Raw genomic sequence first — 12,024 nt, 5'->3', positions numbered from 1 at the left:
ATCATCAATAAACAATTAAGTTTGGTTGTGTGCATTGTAAGCCGTTAAAAGGTTTGGATAGATCATTAAAAGGTTTTAGTTGATTGAGATTGAGATTTTATTGATTTGGATGATCATGGAAAGGGTGTTCATGATTTTGTTTTTGCATTACGAGACAAGTCTTGCAGTAGAATCTCAGCCAAAACAGGTAAGGACCTTGAACTCAGTTTTGATTATAAGCAGCAGGATATGTGTAATTTTAAACTCTAAGGTCATTCTCTGTTAGTTGGTTTATTCTTTTGTGCTTACCATCTTCTCTGATTTAGATTTGTTCAATTTTTTTTGGCTTCTAATGCAGTGTTTGTTACATCTTTTGGATTGGCTGGGTTATAGTTTGAAAAAGGGTGAGAGCAGTTGTCAGTTTCTGATCATCTGTGGAGGAATTTGGTTTGTAGTTTTCAATCGATTTGATTTGCAGAGGGAGCTAGATTCGTCAGTTTTGTTCTGCTGGAGAAGAAGACAAATTTGGGTATATTCATAGACTGCAATCTAATTGATTGTTGTGACTTTAATCGAAATTGTTAATTGAGTTGTTTATAAGTTGAATCTGGTTTTTTACTTTTGGTGTCTGTTTTTAATTTGCAGGTTGTGCATATTGAAGGGAGAGAGGTTTGAAGTGGAAGCAAATAAAAGAGGTTTGGTTGTTAACTTTATTCATCTTTGTCGTTGTTTTATATATTGTATCGGTTACGGATGTTGGGTTTATGAGATTACACTTGATCAGAATAAATTGTTAATCTGTTCAACTTAAATCAGTTTGGGTTTTCCTATTTTTTTTATTACTTCCATGGTTGTTGCTTATGCTTTGAAAAGGCAGGAAAGAAATGTGTATGGATTTGGGGACTGAATCAAATTAGGATTTGTTAAGCATTTGGGTTTAAATTTGGATTTGTTTAGCATTTGAATTTGTTTATGGATCAGTTTGATTTCTGAGTAGATCTTGCAGTTTTGTTTTCTTTTGTTGTGCATTTTCAGCTGCAAATATGCTACATTAGTTGATTACTTCAGTGGACTTATTGTCCATTGTTTTGTAGTACATTTTCTCCAGTGCAGTTTTGTTTTCCATCAAAAAGAAAAAAAATATATGTCCCATCTTTGGTGTATGGTTATGGCAATTGTATATCAGCCTTCTTTGACTATAATTTTCAACTCAAATCACCAACAAATTCCTCCTCATTTTGAAAAGTTGCTGTGCCCATCTTCGTTTCTCCTGTTGACGTTAGCTCCACTACTGTCATTCCCCTCTAACCGTAGGCTCAGAGAGGCAGAGTGTTACACAAGAGTACTTGAGTTTTTTTTAACTCTCTGATACATAAAGAATCTGCCTCATTACCTTTCCATTTCCTTTTGACGTTCAAAGGGTGCCCAAAGATCCATTTTCATTTTAGCATTTTGTTTTAACATTCCTTTTATTTTCCCTTATTTATCTTGAATTACTTTTTACCAATGCCTCAAGTCCATCTTATTACTGGTAATGAATGCTCCTGCAATTTAGGGTTGTTCTTGTACATCTTATGTACTTATAAACTGTTTTTTCTAGTTCTGTTATTATTGCTTTCTTTTTCTCATTTTTATAATTAACTCACCGTAATGCATATAGCATGCTTACAACCCAAATGAGGAGTATGCAGATGTGGAATCCACATTGCGTTCGCATTTGGAATCTTTTCTAGAAACTACAAGATCATTCAATATGATTTACACCAAGGTTGGTTTGCTTTCCCTTTGAGATACTGCCTTGACAATCTGCTCTTGCTTTAATTTTCCTATTGTTTTACTGTATATTACCCGATTAAAGGATTTTGGGCACACGTGTTACTGAGAATGTCACCATGATAAAGGTTACTCTTTGGTGGATTCCATATTTACATCTGGTTTGGTTGGTGTAGGAAAAAATTTTCTTGCTTGTATTCCTGCTCCTTGCTAATTGAAAATTTTACTTTTTAGCTTCTCTAGTTAGATGTTGAGGTTTATTTTGATGTGCACAAATTCAAAATGCCTTTTGTTAGTTGTTTGTTTGCTCCTTATTTCAATTTTTTTTTTTGGCAGTTGTGTAAAAGGGACATACTCTTATCTACTACCTTGAAATGTCGTGCTTTTGCAGGAAATACGTCCCTGGACACACATGATGGAGGTACCCCAGCTCCATGGGTTCGGGCTTGCAGCCAATCGCTTATTGGAGGCATATAAGATGCTTTTGAAGGTATCTCAATGACTATCAGATTATATCTTACTTTATTTCTTTGTTGCACATTATGCAGTTTTTTAGACTAATACTTCAATATCCCTAGCAAGTGTGATTGACTTCCTATACTACCACTAATATATTTTGATGGTTTATAGATATAAGAGACGGAAAATTCAATATTCAATAATTCAATCTGTTCGTCTACCTTTGTATAATGTGGCATCTGTATTTGCTATATGTAACAGTGAAGATAGTTTCTGAAGTCTTCTCTTAGTAAAACTTATTTATGATATATACCTTACATTTATTTTCTTATTCTAGAAACCTGTCGAGGATAATGTTGAGAAGAAGAAGAAAAGGAAAGAGATAGGGGAGGAGAGGTAGCAGCCAATACACCCAAGCAGATACTGATCAAGTGCGAAATGAGTGGGAGAAGTTTGTTGTCAACACATATGTGCATGAGCCGTGAAGTAGCGCGCTTGTTGCTGGTCCATTTTTGCTAAGGAAAGCATCTTTCTTTGTGCTTCTCTGCTGGTACATTGTCATGCACCATGTGTTGCATGTTTTGGAACAATGGATATATATGTATCAACTTTTTGATGTCCCAAGTAGATGGGCATGCACTAGAATGTTTTTCTTGTGTAAAATGTTGGTTTCAATGATTGGGAAATGTATCCCTTTTGCTTTTGAAGTTTAAAGTAATGGTTATATGAATCATTTGATGGTTTGCAATGTTTGTATTTGATAGGGTACTGTTCATTTTGTAAATAGACCAAATGAATGCACAATCTAATTCAGGAATGGGATGTTCAAATGATCACATTGTAATCAATTATATCACACATCGGTTTTTAACGAATCAGTGTCTTTTGATTTATACTCAGACAACAGAATTAATTGAACTCTGTTGTCTTAAAAGCTAATCACACAACAGAACCAATTGAACCACTACTACAAAAAACACATACAAGGACACCAAACAAGGACACATAATTTATGTGGAGTCCTTGAAGGTTTTTAAGGACACACAACTTCAAATTGAAATTTTTTTAGTGGGTGGACAGTTTTTAACGACACGTAAACCATTTTTGTTGTGTCCTAAGATTGGGCTCCAAAACTGAAATCCAATTGAAATAAAAAAGGCGGAGCTGCAGTACTTGGCGTTTTCGATTTCCTCCCGAAATTTCACTTCCCCCTCCCCGACTTGCACTCCCGCCGATTTTTCTTTGCCAAAAGTTAAACTTCCCACTTGTTTTTTTGCACACAAATTCCCACTCTGGCCTCTATTTTTTCATTGACCTACCTCTCTCTCTCTGCATCTCTTCCTCATCGAATTCAATCACCACAGACGAGTATTCTCTCTCCTTCTCGATCTGTCTATACCGTTTTCTTCTCGCCAGATCTGTGTGCTTTGGTGCTGGGTAACAATTGTTTCTTCATGATTCCCCGTTGGTTTTCTTTCACCAGGATCTACGAGCTTTCTCCGTTGCCATTAACGAGGATCCGATCTAAGAGTCTTGACTGGCGGTGGCTTTCTTCTCATCCAAATCAGAATTAGATGGGTATGTCAGTGGCTCGATTTATATTGCTTAATTATGTGGATGAGATCTTGGAGGTTTAATTTTGTTTTCATCTACTCTTCCGCAGATGCCAAGCCTAAACCCTCTCATCCTCTTTGCAATGATGTCGCCGTCATCTCTCCGCAAACCACCGACCTCACCGCCTACCCTAGACGCCTCCGCGATGTCGTTCTTCACCCATATCATCCACCGTCCTCACCAAATCGAACTTTTGGTAATAATTATTATAAGGTTTTGTTGGGTTTTGGTTAGTTCATCAGTTTGGCTCCAAATATGTCTTACACATCTCATATCATCCACCACTCCAAAAAGGTCCGCTCTTCAATTGAATTTGGTTTTGATTCTAATCTGGGTGATGCTGTTTACTTTCATTAATTTATGACATATTTATTCTGTTTTCTTTCTCCAAATTTTGTTATAGGATTATGTGCCTACAGTGTTTGACAACATCAGTGCTAATTTGGTGGCGGATGCACAGTTAAACTTGGATTGTCGGACACTGCAGGTAATTGCTCTGTGTGGGTGTTTGTGATTTAGTTCTTGAAGCTTAATATGTGAGATAACTAGCTGGAGCTTATGTGAGATGCTATAGGCCATTTAGAAAAGATAAAATTTAATTTTAAGCTCTCCAATGTAGTTAGAAGTAGAAAAGATAACTGGTTTTTGTTTTCGGTTTTCGTTGTTCCCCCGACACAAACTCTACCTTTTGGCTGCGTTGATTATGCTGAATTCATCAAGGTTTCTGTTTATCATTAATTTATAATATGTAGTTATGTATGTTGCTGGATTAGTTGGATATGGATTTCCTCCGATTTTGTTTGTTTCTTTGATTGAGCTAATTCCTTTACGCTTTGTTGTTTTGCAGGCTGAGCATCTTGCTGGGTTTGTTCTTTCTGTATGTTACAATACCATGCAAGCTCTTTTTCTTTATTTTATTTTTTTGCTTGTTTACCTTACAATGTTCAAAGAATAGCTTCACTATTTTAATTTGAAACAGAATCAGTCAACAGCTACCTTGTTGTTATATAAAGCTGGTACATTCTTAATACTGATATAGCCTGGGGTATCCCAAAATGCTAAAACTATACTTTCACTTTTTCCTGGTACAGGATAATCTTGTCCTAGGGTCAATTTATTTTTCCACTGAATGCATTTCAGAGTTTGGAGTTCTTCTAATGTTGCTCCTTTTTAGCTTATAAACTCTATTCTCATTTTGTACCTATGATCTATCATTCCTCTTCTTTTTCCCCACGTAGTATGTTGCATGATTTTGTGATTTTCATAATTTATTTATTTTGGCCTATTAATGCTTATTGTCGTGATGAAGAATGGGGGAGGGTATCATGTTTTTTCTTCTTTCTTTTTCTTATCTACAAGAAGTTAGTAAGCTTGCATGAATTCAATAGATGGATGGACAGCTCAAGAAAGTATTGAAACTCCAGACTTACTATTTCAATTTATTATAAATAAGGTTAGTAATACTATTTCAATGAATGGATTTACTTGTTATTCCTTCTATCTAGCTTACTGTTGATGTTATATCTAGCAAACTGTTTTATTTTTTATTTTATTTTTATGGGTGTGCATGCATGTCATCGAAATTCAGTAGCATTATCTACAACATTAATTATATGGAAATCGTTGTTGAACTGTGCTCTGCGCCTATGTACATGTAGTTTTTGATCCTCAGTGTAGTTTCTGATCTCAAACTATCTAACCCACCTCTTCATCTATATAGTTTCTGAACATATATATGTTGAACTGTTTTCTTTTTTTTTGGTGTTCTGAGGTTTCTTACTGCCAAATTTGAGTTGCTGGTTTTTGTCAAATTTTTTGTATTTACTGCATTGTAAATGTTTGAACTGCTTTACAGTTCTAGCACTTAGAGGAAAGGACTACGGCAAGTCAAAGATGAGTTATCTGGGCCATGATTTCAGGTTATTCTTATTCTTACTATCTAGTAATCATTTAAGTAAGTTTTAATGGATTTAAGCTCAGCTTTGTGCAATCAGATATGGGAAATCGTTGAATTCCAGTTGTCAAGTATTCGTTTCTGTTTCGGTGCGCCTGTGAGTATTTTTCTGTGTTCTCCATTTTCAGTTCAGTTTTGAAGTATTGTTTTCATGTGTGTGTGACTAAGAGAATGACATTGCTGTGATGTTTGTATATAAAGGCATCTCATTTCTGTTTTGCGCATTTTCAAATAGGTCCATTTTCCTGTGGGAAACTGGGAATCTTTGTATATAAGTATCTTTGTTTAAAGAAAGAACTCATTTTTTGTTGTTGTTATCATCTCAGTGGGCATTGATGGCTTATTTAGAAATTTCGAGATTCTCAAGAAAACTGGGTTGAACAAATGGTACCTATATTTTCAGTTCTATTCTTATTTCTTACTGACCTGTGAAACAGAAATTTATATATTACTACCCATGTACAGTTTTTGAGTTTTTATAAAAGTTGTATTCATCATGTCCCATGTAGTTTTTCCATCGATCTCTCTTCTTGATGATGCAATTTTGAATTATCTGTACTGTTTCCATCACAGTCTGAGGTCCAGATGGTGCAATGTGTTTCATTCTAAAGCCTGTAGACAAAAAATGCGGAGGGACAGACTGAATGGCAAGTACGCTCCAGTTTCATCCTTAATGTTCATAACCTCATTGTGTTGTATCTGTCTTCACAATATATCTGTCTTCACAAGTACGCTCTAGGAGTGTTAATATGTGCTTGATTTTGGTTTGTGCTATATTTATCAGGTTATGATTGAAGATATTGGGAAGCAGATTAAGCAACTATAAACCTACAAGGTGCAGGACATTGATTTACTTGACTAGAATTGTTGAACTGTAATTTGTTATACTTTATAAATTTGTATGCATATGGTGTATTTTGATTTAGTTAATATTGCATTTGGTGGTGTATTTTGAGGGGTGTACAATTGGAGAAAGCTTCCTTTTATTATTAATTAAATTTTTTTTTTGGGTTTTTTACAAGTTTTAAGGACACGTTTTGAACGTCCTCTATGACTCTTTTAAGTGTCCTGTTTTAGTTTTAAGGACACATATGAGTGTATTTTTTGTGTCCTCTTATGGATTTAAGGACTCCATTTTCAGAGCTTTTAGGACACAATTTGTGTGTCCTAGTATAGAATAGAGGACACCTATTAGAAGATATAAGGATGTAATTTAGGTGTCCTCTTATGGATTTAAGGACACTGCATCTAGAGCTTTAAGGACACACAAACTGTGTCCTCGTATAGAAAAGAGGACACGCTTTTAGTGTCCTTGTTTGAGACTTATAATGACTGCTGGATAGAGGACTCTTTTTTAAAGAGTCCTTGTATGTATTTAAGGACACAGTTTCAGTGTCCTTAAATGGTGTTTTTCTAGTAGTGAACTCTGTTGTCCTAAAGTTAATCACACAACAGATATAGTCCAAGAACTGAAGTTTGAAGATCAATCAGACAACAGACAAAATAAAAAAATGTTGTCTGATACGCTTAACATACAACAGCTAAAAACTGGCACTGTTGTCTGAAGACAGCGCCTCAACTGCTGCGCAGCTGCGCTTCGCATCTGCCGAGCTATCACACAACAGTTATAACACATACCTGTTGTCTGTGTGTTTATCACACAACTGTGTTCCACCGTTGTCTGATTTTTCATCAGACAACGGCTCACTCTACAACGGTGGGACTCCAAATCCCACATCGGTTTTCTGCCGTTGTCTGATGCGATTTTTGGCGTAGTGTTGTTTCAACTTCCACTATGCAAGCTGAATTTATTGCAGTATATGAAACTGTGTGTGAAGGACTTTGGATTAGGAATTTTCTCATGCAAACCAAAGTATTGAGTCACATTGTGGCTGGCACACTTGTGATTTATTGTGACAATGAGGCTGCAGTTTTCTTTAGCAAGAACAGTAAAAGATCAAATAATTCTAAGCATATTTATTTAAAGTATTACAGTGTTAGAGAAAGGGTAAAACATGGTGAAATAGTTGTTTTGAGCATTGACACGAATTAACAGCTAGCAGACCCCTTCACCAAGGCCTTGTCAGTAGCAGCATTCCAAAAGCATACAGCAAGCATTGGAGTTTTAGCTAATTTAGATGCTTAGGTTCAGGAGAGAGTTAGTCCAGTTGGAGCAATTTAAATTTCTAAGGTTTCTGAGTTCTTGTATTTCCTTGAGTTGTGGATTTCCAGTTTATCTATCACAACTTGGTTGTAAAAACAGTTTATTATTATCAATAGGGAAAATCTCACAAACAGTACCTGATCTATCGGCCACTAATAACTTTCGTACCTCAAGTTCAAAAAATATCAGATTGGTACCCGAACTTCTGACCCCGACCCAATATCAGTACCTGGGAACAGTAAAATCGTTAACGGAGTTAATTTTTGAAGGGTAAATCTGTCATTTCACTGTTCATCATCTCCGAAACTCTCCCCTCTCTCTACAATACCAGATTTCTTCTTCATACCTCCTCACCACTATCAACCAACCTTTCACTTCTTCAATAGCCACCGTCTCATCCACCACCAACTCCTCTCACCTCTCACCTCTCACCTCTCCTTTGGTCGATTTGGGTTTGTGTGTGTGAGGTATGAAGAAGATAATGAAAAATCTGGGTTTGCAGAGAGAGGGGAGAGTTTTGGAGATGATGAACAGTGAAATGACAGATTTACCCTTCAAAAATTAACTCCGTTAACGATTTTACTGTTCCCAGATACTGATATTGGGTCGGGGTCAGAAGTTCAGGTACCAATCTGATATTTTTTGAAGTTGAGGTACAAAAGTTATTAGTGGCTTGAAGTTCAGGTACTGTTTGTGAGTTTTTCCCTTATTAATAAAATTTCTTGAGGTATTTTCAGATTTTGATTATTGCTGCAGCTTTTATTGAATGTTATGAAAATTGTCGATTTTGTACTTAAAGTTATACTTGCTATCAGGTGGCTTAAATCATGTTTAGCATGATGTTAAGGTTCAAGCAATAATTTAAGCCATCAGTGTTCAGTAAAATTGCTTGAGTTTCTGGTTTTAGAAACATAAAGTAGGACCTAATATATGTTTACTTGTTGATACACATTAACATATATTGTATCACTTCTGGTTGAACATATGTGGACTGCAGAAGCTTGTGTCAGTGGTTTTGAAACTCTGCATTTTTGTTAAAATGTATACTGTTTCTTGCTCTGCATAAGTAACTGTGATCTGACCATGTTGGAATGGATTTTTGGTTTGATTTTGTTGTCTGGCGCGCACTACAATAAGTTGAGTAGTTTCTGACATTTTCTGGTGCAAATTATCAAGCTTAATATGTGTCAGTCCAAGGGGGAGATTGTTAGAATCAACATGGACTTGTCACACATTAACATATAGTAAATTGATAATTAGCTTAATGTCAAAACTAGTTCAACATGGACACAAACTATAAATCAATACTAGTAACTTAATGAAGCAGTGTATCAATTCATTAAGGATAGTAATCCATTGCTTAGTCTACAAGAAAGGCTACAAGATGTGATACATTAAGAATCTAACTAGGAAACCTAAACCGATATGGATTGCTTTAATGGGAAGCTTCTTGAGGTTTAAGTCACCTCTATATATAGATGAATTGGTCCCTGTTACCACCGACGTTTTGCATAAGTTCTGTCCATTGAGAAGCAAGTTGGTAAGTAACAAAAGGTCATATTCTAATGATCAAGTATTGCAGCTGCAGAGATGGAATCCATGCCAGTGATTGCTGAAGGTAAGTCTTGATCCTTTTGTGATTGTTATGCATATGTTGTGAGCATGTATATGGTTTTAACACCATATAGAGTAGAAAAGAATACTTTGATTTAGGGTTTTCAATTGATATTCTATTCATCCCACAAAGGGGTATATATACAAGGACAAGAGGAGTAGTCTAACCCTAATAGGAAACAATCATTCCTATAATTACATGATAACCTAAATAAATAAGAATCATAATTACATAAGATTTACAGCTATTCTACACTCCCCCTCAAGTTGGTGCATAGATATCTATCATGCCCAACTTGTCAACTGAGCTGTCGAATATCTTCCTGGACACTCCTTTAGTCAGAACATCAGCTAACTGCTCTTCTGAGTTTACAAATGGAAAACGAATAACCTTTCTGTCAAGATTTTCTTTAATAAAATGACGGTCAACCTCTACATGCTTTGTCCTATCATGCTGAACTGGATTATGTGCAATCTCAATTGCAGCTTTATTATCACAATGCAAATCCATAGGTTGTTTAAGCTTGTAACCTAGATCTTTCAGGACATTACGAATCCATAACATTTCACAGACTCCATGTGCCATACCTCGAAATTCAGCTTCTGCACTTGATCTGGCCACAACTTTCTGTTTCTTGCTACGCCAAGTGACAAGGTTCCCTCCTACAAAAGTGAAGTACCCAGATGTAGAACGCCTGTCAGTTTTATCACCAGCCCAATCTGCATCTGTGTATCCCACAACTTCCAATTCATCCTTTTTTTCAAACAGTAATCCTTTACCTGGCGCCATCTTCAAATACCTCAAAATCCGAAAAACTGCATCCATATGTTCTTCACTAGGACAATGCATAAACTGACTGACAACACTCACAGCATAAGCAATATCAGGTCTAGTATGTGAAAGATAAATCAACCTTCCTACAAGACGTTGATACCTTCCTTTATCAGTTGGAACTTGATCAGGATAAATGGCAAGTCTGTGATTCATCTCAATGGGTGTCTCAATTGGACTGCAGTCCAGCATCCCCGTTTCAGCAAGTAAGTCAAGAACATACTTCCTTTGTGACAGTGAAATTCCCTTCTTAGACCTCGCAACTTCAATACCCAGAAAATACTTCAGTTGCCCCAAATCCTTCATTTCAAACTCCTTTGACAGATACTTTTGCAACTCATTCATCTCTTTTGGATCATCCCCTGTAACAATCATGTCATCAACATACACAATAAGAGCTGTAATCTTACCATTCTTGCGCTTGATAAACAAGGTATGGTCAGAATTGCTCTGTTTGTATCCAAAGGTTCTCATGGACTTTGAAAATCTCCCAAACCAGGCTCTTGGAGATTGCTTCAGGCCATACAACGATTTCCTCAACTTACACACCTACTTCACTTGGGTAATTCTTAACACCAGGGGGCACATCCATGTACACTTCTTCCTCTAAATTCCCATTAAGAAACGCATTCTTCACATCAAACTGGTGCAAGGGCCAATCTTTGTTTGCTGCAAGTGAGATTAGAATCCGAACAGTATTGATCTTTGCCACAGGTGCAAAAGTCTCCTCATAATCAATCTCATAACGTTGTGTGTATCCCTTGGCAACCAACCTAGCTTTGTATCTATCAATAGTTCCATCAGCATTAAGCTTCACAGTAAACACCCAACGACATCCTACCGTCTTCTTTCCAACCGGCATAGGTACTAACTCCCATGTTGCATTCTTCTGAAGAGCCTCCAATTCTTCATTCATCGCCCTTGCCCATTTCGGATCCGTCAATGCATCCTGCACATTACTAGGAATAGATACAGTAGACAATTGATCAACAACAAGTGCATGTGACCCGGAAATCCTATGGTTAGACATAAAGTTAGCTATAGGGTATTTAGCTTTGGCTTTGGTATCTGGTTCATATTGTTTCTTAGGAATTCCCTTGGTAACCCTTTGCGATTTCCTAGGTTCAACATTCTCTAACCCAGAAGACTCGTTAAAGTTTAGGGGTACCTGAGGTGGATCATTCTGAGCGGAATCTTCGGTTGGTGATGTAGAAGGGGAAATATCTTGTGTGTGAGCTTCAGATATGTCTAGATATTGATTCAAATTATCCAAACAGGTCATCTCAGGAAACGATCGATCGTTAGCTTCGTCTGCTTCTACCTCAGTCTCTGCTTCTCCAAACGATCGATCGTTATCTCCAAACGATCGATTGTTTGTGTCGTCTGCTTCTGTCTCAGAATTTCTTCCTTCAAATCGCTCCTCCAAATTTTCCAAGTCTTCAAAGACATCAAACTCAACAATAGGATTCCCTTCACAACCTCTCTCCCCCTGAAGGGAAGACCGAGAAGCTCCCCATGGGTAATATGCCTCAGATTCACGGAACGAGACATCAAGAGAGAGATGTACTGTGTTAGTGAGCGGGTCATAACATCTGTAGCCCTTCTGAAACTCGGCATAACCTACAAACATACACT

The 12,024-nt window shown here is 36.7% G+C and overlaps 2 long non-coding RNA genes across 16 annotated transcripts; both read left to right on the top strand.

Annotated features, from left to right (window-relative positions):
- The first annotated feature begins 343 nt into the window (after positions 1 to 343).
- On the top strand, positions 344 to 2,963 carry LOC133732614 (uncharacterized). 2 transcript variants are annotated; one of them, XR_009857221.1, is made up of 5 exons: positions 344 to 508; positions 625 to 674; positions 1,640 to 1,747; positions 2,144 to 2,242; positions 2,549 to 2,963. It is a non-coding gene; the product is annotated as an uncharacterized LOC133732614 (long non-coding RNA). The 2 variants fall into 2 exon arrangements; XR_009857220.1 differs by lacking the exons at positions 344 to 508; positions 625 to 674 and having other exon boundaries at positions 1,590 to 1,747.
- Positions 2,964 to 3,319: 356 nt separating this feature from the next.
- LOC133733419 (uncharacterized) lies at positions 3,320 to 6,793 on the top strand. Of its 14 annotated transcripts, none has more exons than XR_009857709.1 (8): positions 3,320 to 3,789; positions 3,875 to 4,021; positions 4,229 to 4,312; positions 4,673 to 4,702; positions 5,188 to 5,876; positions 6,106 to 6,166; positions 6,353 to 6,430; positions 6,564 to 6,793. It is a non-coding gene; the product is annotated as an uncharacterized LOC133733419 (long non-coding RNA). The 14 variants fall into 14 exon arrangements; XR_009857708.1 differs by having other exon boundaries at positions 5,185 to 5,876; XR_009857707.1 differs by having other exon boundaries at positions 3,875 to 4,119.
- The last annotated feature ends 5,231 nt before the right edge of the window (positions 6,794 to 12,024 follow it).

The sequence above is a fragment of the Rosa rugosa genome, chromosome 2, assembly GCF_958449725.1.
Source record: "Rosa rugosa chromosome 2, drRosRugo1.1, whole genome shotgun sequence".
In the NCBI taxonomy this organism is placed as follows: domain Eukaryota; kingdom Viridiplantae; phylum Streptophyta; class Magnoliopsida; order Rosales; family Rosaceae; genus Rosa; species Rosa rugosa.
Note: the sequence above shows the minus strand (reverse complement) of the source record. Positions and strands in the feature narration are given on the sequence as shown.